This window comes from Arachis ipaensis, chromosome B4 (genome assembly GCF_059453495.1).
Source record: "Arachis ipaensis isolate K30076 ecotype BB chromosome B4, ASM5945349v1, whole genome shotgun sequence".
NCBI lineage: Eukaryota > Viridiplantae > Streptophyta > Magnoliopsida > Fabales > Fabaceae > Arachis > Arachis ipaensis.
Genome location: NC_142439.1, coordinates 56,811,815 through 56,822,005, shown reverse-complemented (window position 1 = coordinate 56,822,005; position 10,191 = coordinate 56,811,815). Strand labels below are relative to the sequence as shown.

The window sequence follows — 10,191 nt, the reverse complement described above, 5'->3', positions numbered from 1 at the left end:
GCCTCCCAACAAGCGCTTCTTTAATGTCAGTAGCTTGACAGTGGGCTCTCATAGAGCCTCACAGATGTTCAGAGCAATGTTGGAACCTCCCAACACCAAACTTAGAGTTTGAATGTGGGGGTTCAACACCAAACATAGAGTTTGGTTGTGGCCTCCCAACACCAAACTTAGAATTTGACTGTGGGGGCTCTGTTTGACTCTGTTTTGAGAGAAGCTCTTCATGCTTCCTCTCCATGGTTACAGAGGGATATCCTTGAGCCTTAAACACAAGGGATTCTTCATTCACTTGAATGATCAATTCTCCTCTGTCAACATCAATCACAACCTTTGCTGTGGTTAGGAAGGGTCTGCCAAGGATGATGGACTCATCCATGCACTTTCCAGTCTCTAGGACTATGAAATCAGCAGGGATGTGGTGGTCTCCAACCTTTACCAAGACATCCTCTACAAGTCCATAAGCTTGTTTCTTTGAATTGTCTGCCATCTCTAATGAGATTCTTGCAGCTTGTACCTCAATGATCCCTAGCTTCTCCATTACAGAGAGAGGCATAAGGTTTATGCTTGACCCTAGGTCACACAGAGCCTTCTCAAAGGTCATGGTGCCTATGGTACAAGGGATTGAGAACTTTCCAGGGTCCTGTCTCTTTTGAGGTAATCTCTGCCTAGTGAAGTCATCCAGTTCTTTGATGAGCAATGGAGGTTCATTCTCCCAAGTCTCATTACCAAATAACTTGTCATTTAGCTTCATGATTGCTCCAAGGTACTTAGCAACTTGCTCTTCAGTAACATCTTCATCCTCTTCAGGGAAGAATACTCATCAGAGCTCATGAATGGCAGAAGTAAATCCAATGGAATCTCTATTGTCTCATTATGAGCCTCAGATTCCTATGGTTCCTCATTAGGGAACTCATTGGAGGCCAGTGGACGTCCATTGAGGTTTTCCTCAGTGGCGATCACTGCCTCTTCCTCCTCTCCAAATTCAGCCATGTTGATTGTGTTTATGGCCTTGCACTCTCCTTTTGGGTTCTCTTCTATATTGCTTGGAAGAGTACTAGGAGGGAGTTCAGTAACTTTCTTGCTCAGCTGACCCACTTGTGCCTCCAAATTTCTAATGGAGGACCTTGTTTCAGTCATGAAACTTTTAGTGGTTTTAACTAGATCAGAGACCATGGTTGCTAAGTCAGAGTGGCTCTGCCTAGAATTCTCTGTCTGTTGATGAGAAGATGATGGAAAAGGCTTGCCATTGCTAAACCTATTTCTTCCACCATTATTGTTGTTGAAACCTTGTTGAGGTCTCTGTTGATCCTTCCATGAGAGATTTGGATGATTTTTTCCATGAAGGATTATAGGTGTTTCCATATGGTTCTCCCATGTAATTCACCTCTTCCATAGATGGGTTCTCAGGATCATAAGCTTCTTCTTCAGATGAAGCATCCTTAGTACTGGCTGGTGCAGCTTGCATTCCAGACAGGCTTTGAGAAATCATATTGACTTACTGAGTCAATATTTTGTTCTGAGCCAATATGGCATTCAGAGTGTCAATCTCAAGAACTCCTTTCTTTTGACTTGTCCCATTATTCACAGGATTCCTTTCAGAAGTGTACATGAATTGGTTATTTGCAACCATTTCAATGAGTTCTTGAGCTTCTGCAGGCGTCTTCTTCAGATGGAGAGATCCTCCAGCAGAGCTATCCAATGACATCTTGGATAGTTTAGACAGACCATCATAGAAGATTCCTATGATGCTCCATTCTGAAAGCATGTCAGAAGGGCACCTTCTGATCAATTGCTTATATCTCTCCCAAGCTTCATAGAGGGACTCACCATCCTTCTGTCTAAAAGTTTGGACTTCCACTCTAAGCTTGCTCAATTTTTGAGGTGGAAAGAACTTTGCCAAGAAGGCATTGACTAGCTTTTCCCAAGAGTTCAAGCTTTCTTTAGGTTGTGAATCCAACCATGTCCTAGCTCTGTCTCTTACAGCAAAAGGAAAAAGCATAAGTCTGTAGACCTCAGGGTCAACCCCATTGGTCTTGACAGTGTCACAGATTTGCAAGAATTCAGCTAAGAACTGATGAGGATCTTCCAATGGAAGTCCATGAAACTTGCAATTCTGTTGCATTAGAAAAACTAATTGAGGCTTAAGCTCAAAGTTGTTTGCTCCAATGGCAGGGATTGAGATGCTTCTCCCATAGAAATCAGGAGTAGGTGCAGTAAAGTCACCAAGCACCTTCCTTGCATTGTTGGCATTGTTGTTGTTTTCGGCTGCCATGTCTTCTTCTAGTTTGAAGATTTCTGTTAGGTCCTCTACAGAGAGTTGTGCCTTAGCTTCTCTTAGCTTTCGCTTTAAGGTCCTTTCAGGTTCAGGATCAGCCTCAACAAGAATGCCTTTGTCTTTGCTCCTGCTCATATGAAAGAGAAGAGAGCAAGAAAATATGGAATCCTCTATGTCACAGTATAGAGATTCCTTGAGGTGTCAGAGGAAAAGAAGAATAGAAGGAGGAGGTAGAAGAATTTGAACTTATCAAGAGAGATAAAATTCGAATTACTGATAATGGAGGAGTGTTAGTTCTTAACTAGAAGGATGTGAGAAGAGGGGAAGAATTTTCGAAATTAAAGTAAAGAATTTTGAAATAATTTTGAAAAATTGAAAAATGATTTTCAAAAATTAGAGTTGGGAAAGAAATAAAGTGATTTTTGAAAAAGATTTTGAAATTAGAAATAAAAAAGATATGATTGAAAATTTAATTTTGAAAAATTTTGAAAACATAAAAAAAAATATGAATTAAAAACAAAATCTTCCCTCTTGTGTCATCCTGGCGTTAAACGCCCAGAATGGTGCCCATTCTGGCGTTTAACGCCCAAATCTCTACCTTTTTGGGCGTTAAACGCCCAGCAAGGTACCCTGGCTGGCGTTTAAACGCCAGTTTTCCTTCTTCACTGGGCATTTTGAACGCCCAACTTTTTCTGTATAATTCCTCTACTGTATGTTCTGAATCTTCAATTCTCTGTATTATTGACTTGAAAAGACACAATTTTGAAAAATATTTTTGAATTTTTAATGATGAGAAACAATAAGAATGCAACTAAGATAAAATAAACAATGCATGCAGGACATCAAACTTAAAAGTTTGTATACTAAGGACTATAACAATGTAAAAATGCATGTAAGAAACAACAAAACATACAAAATAAGAGAATTTGAAGATCAAAGCAATGAAGTCATCAAGAACAACCTGAAGATCAATGAAGAACATGCATGAATTCGAAAAATGCAAGAAGAACAGAAACATGCAATTGACACCAAACTTAAAAATTAATACTAGACTCATAAAATATTTTTGGTTTTTATGGTTTTATACATTTTTTTTTCTTTTTTTTTTTTTGTGATTTTCGAAAATTATATAGAAAAGAAAATAAAGGGAATCAAAACTTTTAATAAGAATTCCAGGAATCATACAATGTTAGTCTAAAGCTTCAGTCTAAAAAGATTAGACATGTTTGGCCAAGCTTCAGCAGGACATTACATTCAATAGCTAAATTGATGAGAATCAATCAGCTTGTGTGATGGTGGGAACATCACCTTGAAACTCTAGAATTTATTCTTAAAAATTCTGAAAAATACCTAATCTAAGCAACAAGATGAACCGTCAGTTGTCCAAACTCGAACAATCCCCGGCAACGGCGCCAAAAACTTGGTGCACGAAATTGTGATCATCAATGGCGCCATCAACATGGTACGCTCAATTGTAATCTCAACTCTTTATCACAACTTCGCACAACTAACCAGCAAGTGCACTGGGTCGTCCAAGTAATAAGCCTTACGTGAGTAAGGGTCGATCCCACGGAGATTGTTGGTATGAAGCAAGCTATGGTCATCTTGTAAATCTCAGTCAGGCGGATTCAAATGGTTATGGAGGATGAAAGATTAAAAGATAAATAAAACATAAAATAAAGATAGAGATACTTATGTAATTCATTGGTGAGAATTTCAGATAAGCGTATGAAGATGCTTTGTCCCTTCCGTCTCTCTGCTTCCTACTGTCTTCATCCAATCCTTCTTACTCCTTTCCATGGCAAGCTGTATGTTGGGCATCACCGTTGTCAGTGGCTACAATCCCGTCCTCTCAGTGAAAATGTTCAACGCACCCTGTCACGGCACGGCTATTCATCTGTCGGTTCTCGATCATGTCGGAATAGAATCCAGTGATTCTTTTGCGTCTGTCACTAACGCCCCAAAATCACGAGTTTGAAGCTCGTCACAGTCATTCAATCCTTGAATCCTACTCAAAATACCACAGACAAGGTTTAGACCTTCCGGATTCTCAAGAATGCCGCCATCAATTCTAGCTTATACCACGAAGATTCTGATTAAGGAATCCAAGAGATAAACACTCAATCGAAGGTAGAACAGAGGTGGTTGTCAGGCACACGTTCATAGGTGAGAATGATGATGAGTGTCACGGATCATCACATTCATCAAGTTGAAGAACAAGTGATATCTTAGAACAAGAACAAGCTGAATTGAATAGAAGAACAAAAGTAATTGCATTAATACTCGAGGTACAGCAGAGCTCCACACCTTAATCTATGGTGTGTTAGAGACTCCACCATTGAAAATACATAAGAACATGGTCTAGGCATGGCCATGAGGCCAGCCCCAAAACGTGAAAAGAACTATGAAAGTATATGAAAGGTGTCTATTAGTGTGTAATAGCAAAAGGTCCTATTTATAGAGAACTAGTAGCTTAAGGTTTACAAAAAATGAGTAAATGACGTAAATATCCACTTCCGGGCCCACTTGGTGTGTGCTTGGGCTGAGCATTGAAGCATTTTCGTGTAGAGACTTTTTCTGGAGTTAAACGCCAGCTTTTGTGCCAGTTTGGGCGTATAACTCCCACTTTGGTGCCAGTTCCGGCGTTTAACGCTGGGAATTCTTGAGCTGACTTTGAACGCCAGTTTGGGCATCAAATCTCGGGCAAAGTATGGACTATTATATATTTCTGGAAAGCCCAGGATGTCTACTTTCCAACGCAATTGAGAGCGCACCAATTGGGCTTCTATAGCTCCAGAAAATCCACTTCGAGTGCAGGGAGGTCAGAATCCAATAGCATCTGCAGTCCTTTTTCAGTCTCTGAATCAGATTTTTGCTCAGGTCCCTCAATTTCAGCCAGAAAATACCTAAAATCACAGAAAAAGACACAAACTCATAGTAAAGTCCAGAAAAGTGAATTTTAAATAAAAACTAATAAAAATATAATAAAAACTAACTAAAACATGCTAAAAACATACTAAAAACAATGCCAAAAAGCGTATAAATTATCCGCTCATCAGGAGCCTCAAAATATCATATATAGACAAAGGTATTATACTCACACATGCTCCTAAATCACACATGCAGTCAGAAAATACCACACCATCAATAGTACAATTAACCATACATGGACCTGGGTCACTACACTTTTCAGGTAAACCTCCCATTAAAGCAAATATGGAACTACCTAAAGGAATAGTTTCTAATTCATTAATTTTTTCTTTATGTATACATAAATCTTTTAGAAACTTTGCATATTTAGGTACCTGTTGAATAACATAAAAAAGAGGAACAGTTACCTCAACCTTTTTGAATATCTCTACCATTTTGGGATCAGGTTCCAGCTGCTTCCTGGGCTTCCTTGCAAGTTGTGAGAATGGAATGGGAGTGGTGCCTTCTGCAGTATCTGCGCCCTGTGGTGCTTCCTCCTGTGGCTGAATTTCTTCTTTTTCGGCTATGTCCTGTATGTCCTCTTCCTCTTCAACATCTTCTATTTCCACTGCCTCTTCAGCTAAGGCATTTTCCGGTGGGCTTGGCTCCTCCTGATTCCTCTCCTGCAGTGTGGTTCCGGACCTGAGGGTGATGGCATTAATGTCACCCTTGGGATTGGGTAATGGTTGAGAGGGGATTCTACTGGAGCTCAAAGGCTGGTTATTGGAGTTATTCATTGATCCAATCTGTGAGACAAGAGCTTGCAAAGTAGCGTTCAGACTATTTAGTGTAGCATAAAAGTTATTTGTCATGGTCTGTTGTCTCCGATCAATAGATTTTAGTAAGTCATCATTAGAAGATGAGGAAGGATAAGTAATTTGAGAGGTCTGCTGTTGGTTATTCTGTGGTCCTTGGGATTGCCTCAAGTGAGGTGCTCTGTAAGGCTGGTTCTGGTTCTACTGCCTGTTATTGTTGTTATTCCACCTCTGATTTCCTTGATTGTCTCTGCCTCCTCTGTTGTTGTTGTCCCTCCAATTCTGGTTAGAATTGTCTTGCCATCCATGGCTGTAATTGCCACCTTGATTGTACCCTTGGTTGGGGCGGTCATAAAAGTTATGAGTGGCTACCACGGTGTTGTCTTCCTGTTGGAGCTGCGGACATTCATCAGTATAATGGCTATAATCAGCACAGATTCCGCAAACTCTCTATGGGACTAACTGTTGGCTTTGCTGTGGTGGAAAAGGTTGAGCTTGCTGAACTTGTTGTTGATTCAATTACATCTGCTTCAGCAAGTTGGTCATTTCACAGATACTCTGAGTTAGAGCAGCAGTCTCTCTGCTAGAGGATACTTCTGCAACGGCTTTTGAACGGCCTTGTTTCTGCCTGTGATTCCGAGTGGATTCAGCTAAGTCGCTGATCAATTGCCATGCCTCATCAGTGGTCTTGTACTTTTTCATAGACCCATTGCTAGCACTTTCCAATGCGGTCTTATCTTGGGGCCTCATGCCCTGTGTGACGTAACCGAGTAACATTATCTTGTCAATCATATGGTGGGGGCAAGCTTCCAGAAGATTATTGAAGTGCTCCCAGTATTCATAGAGAGTCTCAGATTCATCCTGAACAATCATGGAGATGTCTTTCCTCAGTTTATCAGTAACTTTAGCTGGAAAGAATTTTTCCAAAAATTCTCTTCTAAGTGTATCCCAGTTGGATACAGTTGCTGCGGGTTGAGTGTAGTACCACTCTCTTGTCTTTCCCTCAAGAGAAAACGGGAAGACTTTTAGCAGAATTGAAGTTTCATCTGCACCATCACGCCTGAGAGTAGAACAGGCTGCTTGAAAATCTCTCAGGTGCTTAATAGGCTATTGAGCAGGTAAGCCATGAAACTTGGGCATCAAATTGAGCAGTGCAGTCTTTATTTCAAAGTCTGTAGCCACCGCTGGGTGATGCGCTTGAAACGGTTGCATTGTAAAATCAGGGGCTCCAGCCTCCGGATAGTAACTCTCCTAGGTGCTGCCATGTCACCTACACATAAATCAACCGAATCAGTAGAACGGGGGCTGGTTTCTTCCTCAAATGACGTTTCAGATCCATCCTCTGAGAGGACTAACCGACGCCGAGCTTGCCTTATTCGTGAATAGTTCTTTCAATCTCAGGATTGAATACTGGCAAGCTTAGATCAGGAAGTGAACGCGTCATCTAGAGAAAGAAACAATCAGCTCATAGTAGCAAAATAAAATAAAATGCAAATAAATAAAATTCCAATTAATAACTTTAGCACTCTATTGCAACTCCCCGGCAACGGGGCCAAAAATTGACGTGGCGAAAATTGGCGAGTTAAGAATTGTTATAAGATATGCGTTGTAAGTATAGTTCTTAACCAACCAGAAATCCGCTTATCAATTTAGAAGGGTTATCACAAAAATTAAAATTAAAATACTGGGAGTATGAACCCCAGGTCGTCTCCCAACAAGTTGCAGAAAGGTGTGCTAATTTATTAATCAGGGGTTTTCAAAAAGAGTTTGAGTTGAATAAACAGAAAATTAAATTGGGGAAATTAAGTAATTTAAATAAAATCCTTGACTGGGAGTAGATTAGTTGGAAGCCCTATTCTTGTTGCAGTACTCTCAAGATTAATTGATAATTGAAGGTTGTTCTGTTTAGTTATCCCTTACTAGGTAAGGGAAACTCAAACAAGTTGGAATGCTGTTTCTATTCACAAGTCCCAATCCGCTTACTTGGAAGGACTGGCGTTAGTGACTAGAGAGCAATCCAACAATAAACCCAATTACAATTTCTCTTTTGAGCATTCTATCTCAAGGGTTTCTTTCAATCAACTCCCCATCAAGTTAGGAAACTACTCGCTCATTATGACATAACGTAGGAAAGGGAATTAAAGAAAGACATGATAAATAAAACTCAAAGGAATCAATTAAAAATAAAAGTAACTCTTGTATTAATGAATTCTAAAATAATCCAATAGTAAAATTGGGTAAATTAAAGGACATGGAAGAGTAAAGCCAAGTAAAGAAAACGAACTAGAATGACGAAGTCTTGATGAGGTAATAACTCTTCTCAATATCCCAACGCAAAGAGCAATAGAAAATAAAAATCATAAGAACTATGAATGTGTAGAGAGAAAACCTAGAGGAGGAGTAAGACTAGATCTAAAACTAAAACTGTGTAGAATGAATGTTGTTTTGGTTTCATCATGTCCTCTGGCTCTAGTCTGCTTTTTCGGGCCAAAAACTGGGTCGAAACAGGGCCCAAAATCGCCCCCAACGATTCTGCAGATTATGCAGATCGCGCACGTCACGCGATCGCGTCATTCTTGCAGATGCGTCGTTTGGCATTTTGCTTTTGCACGCGGGCGCGTCGTCCACGCCTCCGCGTCACCTGTGCTATTCCAATCCAAGCAGTTGCGTGAGCCATGCGGCTGCGTCACTGCCATTTCCTCTCTTTCGCGCGGTCGCGTGAGCCATGCGACCGCGTCACTTCTCACAGGTCATCTCCTCAATTTCTTGTGTTCCTTCCATTTTTGCAAGCTTCCTTTCCAATCTCCAATTCATTCATGCCCTATAAAGCCTGAAACATTTAACACACAGATCACGGCATCAAATGGAATAAAGGAGAATTAAAATGCGTAATTAAAAGTCTCTAGGGAGCAAGTTTTTAATCATGTAATAATTTTAGGAAGGAAATATAAATGTATGCTAATCATATGAGTAAGTGGGTAAAAATCATGATAAAACCACACAATTAAACACATTATAAAGCATAAAATAGTGGTTTATCAAATTTCATGTTTGTTTAGATTCAATCAAACATTGGTAATTTTATGCATTTTCATTAGATTTCTTGCAAGATTTAGTTGATAATATGATGATGCAAGAATTGATGATTATGACAAGGCTTTGAAGTATTTATTTAGTTGACGATAGGTTAAAAGTTAAAGGAGAAGGAGCAATAAAAGCACTAAAAGAAGAATCACAACCCCAAGGTGGCAAAAGAGTGGAAACAGACTCAAGGAGGAGCAAAGAGGATTTGCAACCCTAACCTCTTTACACTCCAACAAGAATAACTCGAGCGACAAAACTCTAAATGAGGTGATTCAAGTGGCATTGAAAAGTAGGAATCTAGAGCTTTCCAAGCATATATGGCACTGCATGGTAGACACTAAATCTGAGGGAGAAAACTTACCCTGAAAGTGCAAAGATGAATATAGTATCAACCTGCAGTAAGGCCAGCTGACCTCTTCACCTTCCAAGGAACATAACTTGAGGTGTAAAGCTTGGAATGATGCACACTCAAATGCATTAGAAAGTAGACATCCAGAGCTTTCCAACGATATATAATAGTATGGGGTGAACATCAAGTTTAGGCCTCAGAAGCTGGCACTAAACGTTGGCCACCAAACAGCCAGCGTTCACTAAAGTGAATGCCACATTCACTAAATTGAACGTTTTCGGCCTTCCAAACAGCGCGACCATGCCTTCTTCAATGACCATAACTTGAGCTACAGATGTCCAATTGATGCGCTTCCAGTTACGTTAGAAAGCTGACATGAGATTGAAGCACAAGTGATAGGAATCTTTAAGGCCCAAAAAATAGCACTCAACAAAGGCCAGCGCTCAATATTTCTAACGGAGCGCTCATCAAAGGAGAGCACTCAGCATGCCAAGAAACCACGTTCAGCAAAGTGAACGCTACGTTCACTATAGCTAACATTTTCGGGCTAGGAACCAAGGAAAGCTGGGCGCGCACAAAGCAAAACAAGAGGCAGCGTTCAAGAGTTTGAATGCCATGTTCACTTTTGTGAACTTTACCGCACTCAATCAAGAGGGAGCACCAAAGGAGTAAGGCCAGCGTTCATAAAGGCAACGTAGCATTCACTTATTGAACGCTAGGGGAGGCCAAGCGCACACAAGGAGCACCAATTTGGCACAAAA

General features: G+C 40.3%; 1 non-coding gene across 1 annotated transcript; it reads left to right on the top strand.

Annotated features, from left to right (window-relative positions):
* Positions 1 to 1,756: 1,756 nt before the first annotated feature.
* Positions 1,757 to 1,864, top strand: LOC148567675 (small nucleolar RNA R71). Its single transcript, XR_015882853.1, has one exon. It is a non-coding gene; the product is annotated as a small nucleolar RNA R71 (small nucleolar RNA).
* The last annotated feature ends 8,327 nt before the right edge of the window (positions 1,865 to 10,191 follow it).